This window comes from Melospiza georgiana, unplaced genomic scaffold (genome assembly GCF_028018845.1).
Source record: "Melospiza georgiana isolate bMelGeo1 unplaced genomic scaffold, bMelGeo1.pri scaffold_29, whole genome shotgun sequence".
In the NCBI taxonomy this organism is placed as follows: Eukaryota; Metazoa; Chordata; class Aves; order Passeriformes; family Passerellidae; genus Melospiza; species Melospiza georgiana.
In genome coordinates, this window is record NW_026652215.1 from 7280177 (window position 1) to 7295988 (window position 15812).

The window sequence follows — 15812 nt, forward strand, 5'->3', positions numbered from 1 at the left end:
CTATGTACATGACTACCTCATTCATTTGTGAAAAGGGGGGGGAGATGTGGTAGTCAGGGAGAGGCGCTGCAGAAGATTGCCGCGATGTCACGGACAGCCAGGACCCTTTGTTCCTCTAAGATAAAAGATTACCCTAGGAATGTGGCCCCACTAACAGTAGGAATGTTGCCCCACTAACATTAATGCCAGTAACTTTCCATCCCTTACCCAGTAGTTTTCCATTCCCTACTAACCATAGATAAGAAAGACAAACCCCTTTTGACGTAGACTATAAGACCCCAGAAGAAGAAGTAATAAAGGCCTTTTGACCGTCCACCACATTGGTGTCTGCGTATGTCATTGGCCCAAACAGCCCTAGAGAGAGGGCTGTCGAGCTGTACCTCAGAACCAGGTCGCCTGCCTTGATCTAGAAGGCAACACCAAATAAATGGTTTTTATCCCAGCTTAGGATCTTTGCCTTTTGTGCTTTCCATGGGAGGCAGGAGGGCAGCGAGGACAGCACGGTTTTAGCGGGGGCAGGAAATTGGGGTATCCCATTCCTGAACCCCGGCCCATGGAAACCGAGCATCCCAGCTGGTCCCAGCCCTGGTGGCCATGGCAACAGCCTTGGGAGCGGGTCCCTGGCTGGGGCTGTGGGAACCTCTTCCCTCTGGTGCCCAGGGACAGGAGTGGAGGGAACGGCTGCAGCTGAGTCAGGGCAGGCTCCGGTTGGATGTCAGGAAAAGGTTTTTGCCCAGAGGCTGCTGGGGCCTGCCCAGGCTCCCCAGGGAAGGGTCCCAGCTCCAGGGCTCTCTGAGCTCCAGCAGCATTTGGACAGCGCTGCCAGGCCCAGACTGGCATTGTTGGGGTGTCCTGTGCAGGGCCAGCAGCTGGACTGGAGGATCCTGATGGTTCCCTCCCAGCTCAGCCAATTCTGTGGTTCTGGGATCCCATGAGCCTGGGGATGGGGCTGCCAATGGTTGCCATGGCAACGGGCTCTGGCTGCAGGCCTGAGCTGGTGTCCATGGCAACCACCCCTGGCATGGGGTCTCCATGGAGCTGCCAAGGGACTGAGCATAGCAACAGGGGGCTGGTGATGGTTGCCATGGAAGCTGACCATAGCAACAGGGGGCTGGTGATGGTTGCCATGGAAACTGACCATAGCAACAGGGGGCTGCTGATGGTTGCCTGCTTAAGATCAGATTTGTCACAGGCCCTCTGAGGGGTTCCATGGGGACTTTCCAGGAGTCTCCAGGCTGTTCCAGAGCTGGAATGTCACAGGCACAGACAGGGGCTCCATGGAGACCTCCCAGGGCTTTCTGGGGATGGTAAAGAGCCCTGTGGTCAGAGGCAGTCACAGCCATGGTGACATCCCATGGGACTTTGGGCTGCAAAGGCACCAATCTGTCACAGGCACTCACGGGGGCTCCATGGTGACATCCCAGGAGTCCCCAGGCTGCCAAAGAGCTGGGATGTCCCAGACACTCACAGGTGTTCCTGTCATGGGCACAGTGGGAGCTTCAGGCAAAACCTTTATTTCTTTATTGGAGAAACTCCTGCTGAGACATGAGATGGAGAAATTACATCCTGCAGGCACCATGGATCCTCAAACCCCTGCAGGGCCCCTAGACTTCTAAAATTCCTTCAAAGAGAGGAGACTGGGAGCAGTTGGATCCAATCCCAGCCCCAGACTTTTTCAAAGGTGTTAAAGATTAGACACGTGGAATTGAACTTTAATGCAATTTTCCCCCCAGGATTAAAGATTAAATATCAGATAAATTTATATAAATACAGCTCTGATTTATTCTGATCATGATTAGACAGAATGGTTCATTCCCACCACAAAGTAAATGAAAAAAGGGAGTTATTGTTGCAGTCTGAGGTGGTCTGCACACAACCTTCCCCGAGAGTTTCTTGTGACAATGGGTAGGAACCATGAGAGCACCAGTACATAGACACAGACACAGACAAACACACACACACACACACACAAACACACAGACACACAGACACACACACAGACACACACACAGACACACAGAGAGAAATGCTGAACGTGTCCAGGGGCCAAAGACAAAGACAAAGGAGAGTCCAGGGTACAAATACAGGGAAAGAGGGTGCAGAGTAGAGCACCGGGGATCCAATGCTCTGAGGGCTCAGGGGCGGTACACATGGAAGGGACCAATAGTAAATGCCAGTGTGGATGGGCAGGGTTACACACTAGTGGGAAAACTGGGAAGGGAGGACTCACCAGAACATGAACATATAAGAGTTAAATGGGTAGAGAAGGCCAAAGGAGAGTACAGAACTGGGACAAATTAACACAGTGCTGCAGAACACCATGGGGAAGCCTCTTTCCTCATCCTGAGCTGTGAGGAAGGCCCAGAGCCTACAGTGTGTCTCTCCAGGGCATTTCTGCTGGCTTTTCCCTGGTAGGCTAACAGGTTTCCACAGTTGTGCAGTGTCACAATGATCTCCTTGGTTCTGCAGCCGTGCTGTGGCTGCTGTAACAATGGACCTGTGATACCATGAGGCTCCATAGTGTCACCAGGATCCCTTTGGTTCCACAAGGCCCTGCTGGGACATGATGGACCCTTGGTTCCATGAGGGGCCTGGGCTCCCACAGCCCCTCACAGAACCTTCAGGCCTCTCCGAGTTCCCCATTGCCCCTCATGGCTTCTCAAGGCCCTTCATGGCCCCTCATGACGGATGGCTCCTCACAGCCCCTCACAGCCCCTCTCAGCCTCAGGCCTGGGGCTCCACCCAAGGCAGGAGAACAAGTTGGGCCCTACTTGTTCTGCTTTCATTTCAGTCTCTTCACAGCCGCGAGTGCAGAAAGGCTGAAATGGAGCCTTTCCCCAGCGTTTCCCTCAGGGTTAACTGCGGGCTGAAGCTCTGTGCTGGCCCCAGCCCCAGCGCCACCATCCCTGCAGCCGCCAGGCCTTTGCTGTCCCCCCGTGTCCATTCCCTGTCCCCGAGTCCCGCCCGGCTCTGGCAGCAGCAGCAGCCGCAGCGCAGGGGGTGCCGGCCCGGCCCAGCCGGGGCTCCCGGCCAGGAGCAGCAGCAGCGCTGGCCCCTTCCCGCCTGCTCCTGCCTCGGCTCCCGAGGGCTTTTTCCAGCTCAATTCTGGAGCAGAGCAACCAGCACCCACACACAGCCCGGACTGCTCAGGGCCCGCCTGTGCTGCCCTGAGCCAGCCCTCAGAGGAAGAAAGGATCGGATTCCAGCGCTGTTTCCAGCTCTATTTGACTCACCCTGAGGTGACAGGAGGAGGCTACTGGTGCCTTTGCCTTGGGAATTGTAGATCATGGCTGCTCTTGGCCCTCTTCTGCTTGCCACCTGAATTTTATCCATAAAAATGCAAGTGCCTCTTTCAGTTGGTGCTACCCACGGTGCTTTCATGACAGTGAAGTCAGTATTTTTGTCACAGGCATAAAGATCAGCAGATACTGGAATGCTCACCAGCCCCTGAACACTAAGATGAGGGGAATTAAAGCCACACAGGCCACATTTGCAGCGCCCAAACACAGCCCTGTTGCTGGCGTTGTTGAAATAGAATAAGCTGACAGAGGCTGTCCCAGAATTTGCCTCCGCAATGTGGAATTAAATCAAAAAATCCACCAGGAGAAACAGAAACCAGAACTTCTTGACTTGCTTCATTGCTCCTTCCCAGCAGCAGGAAGCGGAGATGCCCAGAGGTGTTTTGCACTGCTGCTGCCCCCAGTTTGAGCCCAGGCTCTGCCCAGTCCCAGCGGGAACCTGAGCCCAGCCCAGGGAGCTCAGTGTACACGGGGCCAGGCCCAGAGCCCCGGGCACGGCCGCCCATTGCGGGGCAGCGGCGCAGACGGAATGTCCTGCGGCCAAACCTCCTGCTCCTGCCACACAGCACCAGCCTTCTCCCCCTCCTCCTCTTCCAGCACAGCACAAATTCCAGCTCAGAGGAGGCTGCCCCAGAGAGGGCTCCAGCTCCTGTTCCAGCCTGAGTGTCCCTGCAGAGGAACAGGGCATCTTTCAGCCACTTCCACAAGTTCACGCTTCTCATTTTATAGGGAATCTGGGATGCAAATGGTCTTGCTAAGAAAGCCAAAAGACGAGGGAATGGATTAGTAATTATTAGAAAAATTTACCCTTCTTCCAGGCAAGGTTCACCCGGTCATTCCCTGCATTTCTCCTTTTCAGATTGTTTCAGTCAGCTACTCTGAGAGGTCCATCTTGTTCTGGTGCTTATCATGAACTGATTGTGCTCTTGATTTATGCACCAAGGCACCAGATGTGGAATCATCCACACTGAATTCAGAAACAAACTCCCCCTGTCAGAGCATTTTCACATTCCAGATAATTTTCAAGATGTCCAGTAACAAGTTGGAATGATCATCACGCAACTCTGCACTTGTGGCTGCAGGCTCTGGAGATTCTTTCTCTGCAGTCAGCCAGGCTTGTATTCCCTAACAATTCTTTGTATCACCTCCTGTTTTCTTAGCCTGGAACAGGAACAATGAAAAGCTTACCCATAGCACAACTCCCCAGTCCACCAGCAAAAGAAAGGACAAGTTGTCAAGTTCTCCAAACCTTTGTCTGCTTTGCTGCAAGAGTCCTGCTGCATGCACAGTGTGGAAAGCCAAGAGAAGCTGCAGTAGGTAGCACATCTTGTGACAGGAGCTCGACCTCGTTTTCCAGGAAAGGTTTTTGAGAAGAGCAGACAGGACTGTGGAGAAGATTCCTGGAAAATGGAACCAGCTTTCTAGAAGTGAAATGAAAATGGAAAGAAACCATCTGAAATGTTTTCCTCAGTTTATTTCTATGCTCCCCTTTTCAATCTTGCACTACTTCTCCATGCCATGAGTTCCAAATGCATCTCACCTCTAAGATCAATGACTTAGTGAGTTTTAGACACACTAAAATACCATGACCTGCACAGTTTGTCTTCCCCTGTTTTTGTTGGAAAGCAATGCTGGAGCCATCAGTGCAGTGCTTGGGTCAGGCCCGAATCCTGCAGGCAGGGAATGTGCCCCGGCAGTGTGTGACCCTCAGCAGGGACAATGCTCAGCAATCCTGCAGGCAGGGAATGTGCCCCGGCAGTGTGTGACCCTCAGCAGGGACAATGCTCAGCAATCCTGCAGGCAGGGAATGTGCCCCGGCAGTGTGTGACCCTCAGCAGGGACAATGCTCAGCAGCGTTGCTGTGCTCAATCCCCATGGAACCATGCCAGGAGCAGCTGCTGAGCTCAGAAGCCATCGCAGCCCCCGCCCTGCCCAGAGCCCCTTGGCAGGGTGGGCTCCTGCCCTGGCTCTGTGTGCCAGGAGCCGGCAGCGCTGGGTGCAGGGAGCCCAGGGAGGGCACAGAAACGCTGGGTGAGAAATGCTGGGGCACAGTGAGATGGGCGAGTGCAGCCGGCCAGGGCAGAGGAGCAGCACGCACAGGGGGCACAGCCTGCAGGACAGATGGCCAGGGGGAGAAAACAACAAACTGCTCAGGAGGGTGGAGAACAACATTTTAGTTGCAAACTTCAGAGAATGAGGTATTTGGGAAATATGAAATCACTTGACTGTCCTGGGGTGACGTTATGATGCTTGTATCCCCATTCATCTGTTCTGTACCTTTAAGACTGTCTCTGAGGAGTGAAAGTTTTGTTTGGGTTTCTCTTATCAGGGACACAGAGACGGGCAGTACATAGGGCTGCTTTCGCTTTTTGCTTTTTGCTTTTGGTTTTTCTGCTTTGCTTGCTGTCTCTCTGCTCTCGCTTTTGCTTCTGCTTATTAGCTAGTTTAGCTAAACAGTCCAAATTCCTTCCTGCACTGTTTCTCCTCTCCTGTTTCTGTGACCATCTCGAACCTGCTCCGGACTGGGACCTGGGGACACCGAGGGTTTGCACCGTTTGGCTGCAGCAGCTGCCCCAGCACCGGAGGGACGGAGAACAGAGCAACCACCCCCGAAAGAAACTTTCTGATTTTGTCATCTTTCTCAGAGCGGTGTCAGCTGGTATTGTTCATTTTGTGCGCTGGGGGTGCTGTGTCTGTCAATATACAGGTTCTTTCCACTTCTCTCTGAGGAATTCTTCCCGAACCAGTTAGGGGGAGGGGCCGTGTGGGTTTGCATTCTGGGGGGGGGCCCTCCTTTGAAGATTCTTTAACAAATTTGCCCTAAACCAGGACAAAATATTGGCGTCCATCATGGTGGCTCGAGAGAGTGGAAAAACCCTGTTTTGACTGCATTTTGGTTGCTATTACTCTGTGTTCCATGTTTTTTGAATTCATAATGTCTATTGAGATGAAGGTTTGCGTGCATTTCTGGTCCCTAGGGTTTTTTGAGATTTTAATACCTCTATTGTCCCTAGGTTTATTTTCTTATCCAGAAATAGCTTTAGTATTGTCCCTAATACGTAGTTTTTACATCAGAGGGGCAGTGACCACAGTAGCTATCCTGCTGGGCTTGGTGGCAATAATGTGCAAGAAGTTTATAAACATGCTGGGGTCTGCTCCAGGTATGAATGGTTCATGGCTATGGTTATGCATCCAGTTTGTTGGAGGAGGAGCAGGAGGGAATGAGGTTTTTCAGCCTCTGCTTTCCTTCTTCTCCTATGAATCAGTTGCATCACTAGTGAAGGATATTCAGTTTCCCCTCAATGTTAAAGAAACCATCTTTCTGGTATTCAATCTGGTAACCTTCCTCTATACAGCCTGCTGCTTCTCTAGAATGAGGGCTGAGATTTCTAGACAGGCTGATGAGACCCCTGACTCAGGAGTAGTCCCCAGTGTGGAAAATCCTGAGTGGTGTGGAAAATGGGAGGATATGGGCCAAATCCTGAAGGAATTCTCTGACCCTATAGTCTGGGATTTTCCCCATGAACAAATTCAGAACCCAGCTGAGGTGGGGAAATATCTGAAAGAGAAGTACCAGGATGAGCCTAAGGAGAGGAAGGTCATTGCAGTGAGCTGGACCCTGGCATATGCTTATCACACACTGCTAGATACTGTCGGGCAGCAGACAGAGGCAGGGGGGCAGGGAGATAAATCAGCAACTGTCCCGGTGACTCAGGCTGCAGCTAACACTCCAGGCTCAAAGCCAGCATCTAAACCCATGGCTGTTGCTACCAGCACTAGAAGTGGGAAATGCACGGACAAGACCAATCAACCGGTGGACGATGATGATGATGATGAAGAAGAAGGAACCTCAATGCCTCCTGACATAAAATCAGGAGTCCAAGCAGCAGGTGCAAGATCAGAAGCAAATATTGAGTCCTTTTCCCTGAAGGACCTTTGTGGCTTTTGGAAGGATTACACTCGACGACCTGATGAATCCATAATTAGTTGGCTGGTCCGTCTCTGGAACGCTGCAGGCGAGGCTACAATTCTGGATGGCACTGAAGCGAGGCATTTGGGATCCCTGTCACAGGATCCTGTCATTGACCAAGGAATGATGAGCGGAGCTAACCCTCACAACCTCTGGGCACGGGTCTTGGACAGTGTTGAACGAAGATCCCTGTGTGCAGATGATCTCTATATGCAACAACTCAGTGGAAGACCATAGAGCAAGGGATCCAATGCCTGAGAGAAATGGCAGTGGCAGAGATTATCTTCTCAGATGATGTAACAACTAGGAACCCAGACTTAGTACCATGCACATCTGTAATGTGGCGAAAAACTCGTACGACTTGAGCCACAAGAATATGCTTCTGCCTTAGCCATCATGAAGAGGGATGAGAGGGATGAGACTGTGCTGGACATGGCAAGGAAGCTCCGAGCATATGCAGATGCTGTACATGGCTCGACACATGCCAGAATCGCAGCGGTGGAAAGACGTCTGCAGAAATTAGAGGATAAGATAGAGGAGAACCATAAGAAGCTCAGAGAGGAGATTAAAGAAGACATTCTCCAAATTTCAGCAGTACAGATCAGAGGTTCTGGTATCCAAGGCAGACGTTTCCCAGATGGTGAGAGAAGGTACACCCCACGAGCTGAGCTGTGGTTTTACCTGCGTGATTGTGGGGAAAACATGAGAAGGTGGGATAGAAAACCTACTGCTGTTCTGGCACAACGGGTGCGTGAACTGAAGGAAGCCACCAGAAGGAAAGCAGCTCCAGCTGCCCGTAGCCGAACGGCCAGGTATGATGATGATGACATGTCTGATCCCCTCGAAGGAACATCCAAAACATATGCCCAGGGAAAGAAGGATAAGCAGGCTTAGAGGGGCCCTGCCTCTAGCCAGGTAGAGGCTTGGGAAAATCATGTTTTCTGGTCTGTGTGGATTCGTTGGCCTGGCACATCGGAGCCAAGAGAGTACAAAGCTTTGGTTGATACTGGTGCGCAATGTACATTAATGCCATCAAGACATGTGGGGACAGATCCGTTTCTATTGCTGGTGTGACAGGGGGATCCCAGGATTTCACTTTGGTGGAAGCTGATGTGAGCCTAACGGGAAATGCGTAGAAGAAGCATCCTACTGTGACTGGCCCAGAGCCCCCATGTATTTTGGGCATAGACTACTATCGAAGTGGCTATTTCAAAGACCCAAAAGGACTCAGATGGGCATTTGAAATAGCTGCTGTAGAGACAGAGGGCATTCAGCAATTGAACACCTTGCCTGGGTTGTCTGAGAATCCATCTGCAGTAGGATTCCTGAGGGGAGAAGAGCAACGAATGCCAATTGCCACTTCCATAGTGCATCGACGGCAGTATAGGACCACTCGAGATGCTGTGATCCCCATCCATAAGATGATCCGTGAGCTGGAAAGCCAAGGGGTGGTCAGCAAGACCCACTCACCCTTCAACAGCCCCATTTGGCCTGTGCGAAAATCTGAAGGAGAATGGAGATTGACTGTGGACTACCATGCATTGAATGAAGTGACTCCACCACTGACTGCTGCCATGCCAGACATATTAGAGCTCCAGTATGAGCTTGAGTCCAAGGCAGCAAAGTGGTATGCCACTATAGACATTGCAAATGCATTTTTCTCCATTCCTCTGGCAGCAGAATGCAGGCCTCAGTTTGCCTTCACATGGAAGGGAGTGCAGTACACCTGGAACCAACTGCCCCAGGGATGGAAGCACAGCCCCACCATCTGCCATGGACTGATCCAGGCTGCACTGGAGAAGGGTGAGGCTCCAGAACATCTGCAGTATATTGATGGCATCTTTGTGTGGGGGAACACAGCTGCGGAAGTGTTTGAGAAAGGGAAGGAAATCATCCAGATCCTCCTGCGAGCTGGTTTCGCCATTAAAAAGAGCAAAGTAAAGGGACCAGCTCGTGCGATTCAGTTCCTGGCAGTGAAGTGGCAAGATGGACGGTGTCAGATTCCTAAAGATGTCATCAACAAGATCACAGCAATGTCTCCACCCACCAATAAGAAAGAAACACAAGCTTTCCTGGGTGCCATAGGTTTTTGGAGGATGCATATTCCCAAATACAGTCAGATTGTGAGGCCTCTTTACCTGGTCACCCGCAAGAAGAACAAGTTCCACTGGGGCCCTGGGCAGCAACAAGCCTTTGCACAGATCAAGCAGGAGGTCACTCATGCCGTAGCTCTTGGCCCGGTCAGGACAGGACCAGAGGTGAAGAACGTGCTCTACTCTGCAGCTGGGAACCATGGCTTGTCCTGGAGCCTTTGGCAGAAGGTGCCTGGGGAGACTCGAGGCCAACCACTGGAATTTTGGAGTTGAAGCTACAGAGGGTCTGAAGCCAAGTACACTCCAACAGAGAAGGAAATCTTGGCTGCCTATGAAGGAGTCCAGGCTGCCTTGGCACTGAAGCACAACTCCTCCTGGCACCCCGACTACCGGTGCTGGGGTGGATGTTCAAAGGCAAGGTTCCTTCCTCTCACCATGCCACCAGTGCTACATGGAGCAAGTGGATTGCTCTTATCACTCAGCGCACCTGTGTAGGTAAACTGAATCGCCCTGGGATTTTGGAGGTCATTACAAATTGGCCCAAAGGTGAGAATTTTGGGGTCACAGATGAAGAGGAACAAGAACCAGTGACACGTGCTGAAGAGGCTCCCCCCTATAACCAACTGCCACCAGAGGAAACACGCTACGCTCTTTTCACTGATGGTTCCTGTCGCATCGTAGGGATGAACCGGAAGTGGAAAGCAGCCGTATGGAGCCCCACACAACAGGTTGCACAAGCTACCGAAGGAGAAGGTGGATCAAGCCAACTTGCTGAACTCAAAGCTGTTCAGCTGGCCCTGGACATTGCTGAGAGAGAGAAGTGGCCAAAACTCTACCTTTATACTGATTCATAGATGCTAGCCAATGCTCTGTGGGGATGGCTGGAGAGGTGGAAAAAGGCTAAATGGCAACGTAGAGGAAAACCAATCTGGGCTGCTGATGAGTGGAAAGACATTGCTACCAGGGTAGGGAGGCTACCTGGGAAAGTCCGCCATGTAGATGCCCATGTACCCAAGAGTAGAGCCAATGAGGAGCACCAAACCAATGAGCAGGTAGACCAAGCTGCAAAGATAGGGGTGTCCAAAATAGACCTAGATTGGGAACATAAGGGAGAGTTATTCCTTGCTAGATGGGCCCATGATGCCTCAGGCCATCAGGGCAGAGATGCCACCTATAAATGGGCATGAGACCGAGGGGTGGATCTAACCATGGACAGTATTTCTCGGGTTATCCATGACTGTGAGACGTGTGCTGCCATCAAGCAGGCCAAGCGAGTGAAGCCCCTGTGGTATGGGGGGCGGTGGTCCAAGTACAAGTATGGGGAGGCCTGGCAGATTGACTCCATCACACTGCCCCAGACACACCAGGGCAAACGCTATGTGCTGACCATGGTGGAAGCCACCACTGGATGGTTGGAAACCTACCCTGTGTCTCATGCTACGGCCCAGGACACTATCCTGTGCCTTGAAAAGCAAGTTCTGTGGAGACATGGCACCCCTGAGAGGACTGAGTCGGACAACAGGACTCATTTCAAGAACAGCCTTATCAACACCTGGGCTAGGGAACATGGCATTGAGGGGGTGTACCATATCCCCTACCATGCACCAGCTGCAGGAAAAGTGGAGAGGTGCAATGGACTACTAAAAACCCAGTTGAAAGCTTTCGGTGGGGGATTTTTCAAAAATTGGGAGCAGCATTTAGCAAAGGCCACCTCGTTAGTTAACACCCAAGGTTCCACCAACTGAGCAAGTCCTGCTCAGTCTGAGTCCCTGAATATAATAGAAGTAGACAAAGTCCCAGTGGTACATATCAGAGGTTTGTTAGGGAAGACTGTGTGGATCAATTCTGCCTCGAGTACAGACAAACCCATTCGTGGGTTTGTCTTTGCTCAGGGACCAGGTTGCACATGGTGGATAATGCAAAGAGATGGAACGACACGATGTGTACCTCAGGGAGATCTGATTGTGGGGTAAGAATGATGTGCAATATCACTGTTCATTGGATGTTACTGCCATTGTCTGTACATTAAACCATACAGACATGAGATAGAAGGAAATGTGTAAGTGTTGAAGGCCTGAGCAAGTGATAGATGGAGCTTTAAGTGAGTAAAGTGAAAAGGGGGAATCCTGCAGCTCTGTAATATAGGGCCTGGATTCAGTGGTCCAGTGTGGGGATGTGACGAAGGCATGATGGGTATTGCTTGTAAATTTTGGGGGAACAGATGGAAATTTTGTCTGAATAATGCATGATGTGTGGTAGTATGTTGATGATATGGGGATAAGGAGTGGAATGTCCTGGGGTGACGTCATGACGTTTGTATCCCCATTCATCTGTTCTGTGCCTTTAAGACCGTCTCTGAGGAGTGAAAGTTTTGTTTGGGTTTCTCTTATCAGGGACACAGAGACGGGCAGTACATAGGGCTGCTTTCACTTTTTGCTTTTTGCTTTTGGTTTTTCTGCTTTGCTTGCTGTCTCTCTGCTCTCGCTTTTGCTTCTGCTTATTAGCTAGTTTAGCTAAACAGTCCAAATTCCTTCCTGGACTGTTTCTCCTCTTCTGTTTCTGTGACCATCTCGAACCTGCTCCGGACTGGGACCCGGGAACACCAAGGGTTGGCACCGTTTGGCTGCAGCAGCTGCCCCAGCGCCAGAGGGACTGAGAACAGAGCAACCACCCCCGAAAGAGACTTTCTGACTTTGCCATCTTTCTCAGAGTGGTGTCATCTGGTATTGTTCATTTTGTGTGCTGGTGAGTGCTGTGCCTGTCAAATAAACAGGTTCTTTCCACTTCTCTCCGAGGAATTTTTTCCCAAACCGGTTGTGGGGGAGGGGCTGTGTGGGTTTGCTTTCTGGAGGGGCCTTCCTTTGGAGATTCTTTAACAAATTTGCCCTAAACCAGGACAAGCTTTAAGGATGCTGCTTTTTGACAGGAACTTTCTACTTGTAGCTAAGCCTTAAAGAGTTTTGCAATAAGAACCTTTTGAAGTATAATTTTAGAATATTACTTGTAGTGAGGATCTTTGAAACTAAGCTTTAGAATATATAAAAGGAAACATGCTTATCTCACACCTTAACAAAGCAGTGAAAAGCAGCTTGAGAAAGGAAGATGAACATCAATTCAAGGATTTATAGTTTTTACCAAGGGAAGCTGGACATCACTGTTATGAGATTTATAGTCTTTGCAATTAAAAGGTGGACCCACATCTTGAATCTGGACCTCACCATCTGGGAGACTTCTTCCTTCTTTCAGAAGCTGGACCCCCACCATCTGAGATACTGCTTTTGGGATACATCCAGAGAAAACCTAAATCACAATAGGTATAGAATTGTGAAGTAAAAATTGGGAATAGAAACTGCTGATGAGTAAAAATTGGAATAGAAACTGCTGAGAAAGCTGATGAGTACCCCTATAAATACCTGTAAGCCTCAACTATTGGTGTGCAGTTGGAGGGAAAACAACCCCCACTGTATCCAGTGCTGTATTTCTCATGCTTTACCATATTAATTAATAAATTGATTGCTGCTTGAATATTGGCCTAGTCAAGCTTCTTATTTATAACAGAGTGCTCAGCGGATGCTCGAGGGGTCTCTGTGCCTCATTCCTTGGGAATGCTTGGGAGGGGCTGGAGGGGATTTTTCCTGTCCCTGTCACCCCAGGCCATTCCCCAGGGGGTCTCCATCATTCTCACCCCAGGGAATGCCTGGAGGGTCTCCCTCCCTCTCACTCCTGTGCCAGGGGGTGCTCGGGGCAGTCTCTGTCCCTCTCAGCCCAGGGGATGCCTGGGGGTCTCTGTCCCCTCACCCTGGGGGATGCTCGGGGGGGTCTCCATCCCTCTGGCCTCAGGCAATGCCTGTGCAGGGCTGGGGACCAGGGGCTCTGTGTCCCTCTCACCGCTGAGGGTGCTCGGGGCTGGGGGGTCTCTCCGACCTTCTCACACCTGAGTGAAGGTGCAAATGAGACCATGGGAATGCAACCTGTGGATCTGCTCGAACTTGGATTGTACTGAACAAGAAATGGAAAGGAGTGAGAGAGAGAAAAAAATATAAAAGGCTCCAGCCCGGACTCTGCAGCTCCCGCGGACAGCCGCAGGGCGCAGCGCCTTTCAGAATTCCAGCCAATCAGAGGACGCGCTAACCAATTTCCAGCCAACCAGAGCATTTCTCGCCGATGACTCACCGGTTGCCAGGCGGGCCCGCAGAGCCCCGCGGCCCCGGAGCGGAATTTGGGGCTCGGGCCGGGGGGACGGATCCGCCCCGGGGGGGTCCCCGAGCCCCTGCCCAGCCCTGGGGCCGATCGGGGGCTCCCCCAGCCAGCAGCCGGTGCTGCGGGGCCGCGGGGCAGAGCGGTGGGAAAGGGGGGTCCGGGCTGGCAGCGGAGGAACTGCGGGAGGAAGAGGAGGGAGAGGAGGAGCGGGAGCGGGAGAATCGCGGCGCTCGCAGCGCCCGCACGCCGAGCCTGCAGCACCCCCTGCCCCGGGAGCATCGCCCCCAGCCCCGAGCCGCAGGTGAGGGCGGAGGCCGAGCTCGCCCCGGCTCCAGCCAGGGGTCTCCAGGAGGATTCTTTTGGAGAGTGTTCGGAGCCGGCAGATCCCGGACTCGAGCCCCGGCTACCTCCGAGCTCCCTAAGAGGAGCTTTTTCGCGGGCAGAGGAGCCGCGATCGCCCCTCGGAGGGTCCCGGGGGTCCACGTGGGGATGGCCCGGTGCCGACGGGGCGGGACATTGGTTTTGGGGATCCCCGTGTGAGCCGGGGCTGTGGAACGGGGGACCCCCGGGGCGGGGAGAGGGGAAGGGGCGATACCGGAGCTGGGGGACCCCCGGCAGCCCGGAGATGAGGCGGGGACGGGACCCCCTGACCCTGAGAGGGGTGTCCTGGGGTGACTTCATGATGCTCGTACCCCATCGGTCTGTTTAGCCCAGAAATGAGTTCTGCACCTTTAAGGCTGGTTCTGAGAGCGAAGGGGAGGAGGAAGAAGCTGCAGTTTGTTTTCATACACTGCACTCACTCCTCCACATTCCTGCTCCTGGACTGTTGTGATGCCTTAAGGAGCTGGAACAGTGGCCAGATGGAGCTGATAGGAATAAAGTGGATTTTTACTGAAATGCTTTCAAAGGCCACACCCTGGCAGTACCGGAGGCACAGCTGTGGCTCTGCCTGGATGGCTCCAAGATGGGAGCAAAAGAGGGCTTGGTCATGAGATCTCACATTTTTATGAGTTTTAGTCTATTTGCATATAGGAGTTAACTGCCCAATTATTAGCTTCAAATTATGAAGTTTAATTCTCCTTGCTGGCTTGCCTGCCCTCCTCTTTTCACGTTGTTTATGCTTTGGGCCTGAAGTTTGAAGAGATTGTCCTTGAGTCTCCAGCTAGAAGATGATTGTTTTGTCTTCACCACCCTGTGAAAAGATCCCAGTAACACTTACTATAAAGCTAAAAGCTGCACACCAAAACAGAACAGAAAAACTTAAAACCTAAGGTATCAGTTGTCTGCTGACAGACAGCAGGACAGAGCTCTCCTTTGCTTTTAGTTAGTTTTTAACTCTCTGAGGCAGAGAAGTTCCCTGGACTGTGGTTTTTCTTTTTCTTTGGAGCTGTTTAAACCTGCTCTGGACTGAACACCCAGAACACCGCTGGCAGCTCCCACCTGTGGCCCACCAGGCTGAGCCTGGGCCGCAGCATTTCCAGCAGTGGAGGGACTGATAAGAGACTGATAAGAGACATAGTGAGCTGAGCTACAGCCCACAGAAGGACTTTCTGAGTTTGTCATCTCTTTTGTAGCGGCAAGAGGTTTTATTGTTTAATGTTGTTCATTTTTTGTGCTGATGAATGCTTTGCCTGTTAAATAAAGAGGTTTTTTCCCCTTTTCTCCGAGGAAGTCTTTTCCTGATCTGGTGGGGGAGTGGCTGCTTGAATTTGCTTTTTAGAGAAAACCCTTTTGGAGGTTTTCTCCCAAATTTGCCCTAATCCAGGACAGGGTTGTGGGAAGAAAGAGGACCCCCAAGTGGCTAGAGTGGGGGGAGGCTGGAGTGGGGGACCCTGAAATCCCCCAGCATCCCTAAGCAGGACCCTGGAGAGAGGGATCCCCAGGACCCATGGGATCCCCAGCAGCCCTGAGACAGGGGACCACCAGAACCCCAGAGGGATGAGACTGGAAATGGGATGCTCCTGGTGGCTTTTTTTAATTCACTCTTGATTTTTGGAAGTTTTTATGGGCACCAGATAACTTCTGGAGATGGATTTGGTTGGGAGGAATTCCTAATCACACCTTGTTTTACCCCAAACCAGGATTTCCCATTCCCAAACCTTTACCTGATGGAGGAGAAGGCTGCGAGGAAGAGGAAGATGCCCCAGGACACCCAGGCAGGTGAGGAGGAAGTCAGTGCCCCTTTCCCCCTTTCTCCTGCTCCATCTCCCAGCCCAGCATGGCCCCCAGCTGCAGGACAACCCTGCTGCC

At 51.8% G+C, this 15812-nt stretch overlaps 1 pseudogene; it reads left to right on the top strand.

The window, feature by feature from the left end:
* The window catches only part of LOC131096410 (zinc finger protein 208-like), a 1316393-nt pseudogene that overhangs the window by 778577 nt on the left and 522004 nt on the right, over positions 1-15812 (top strand).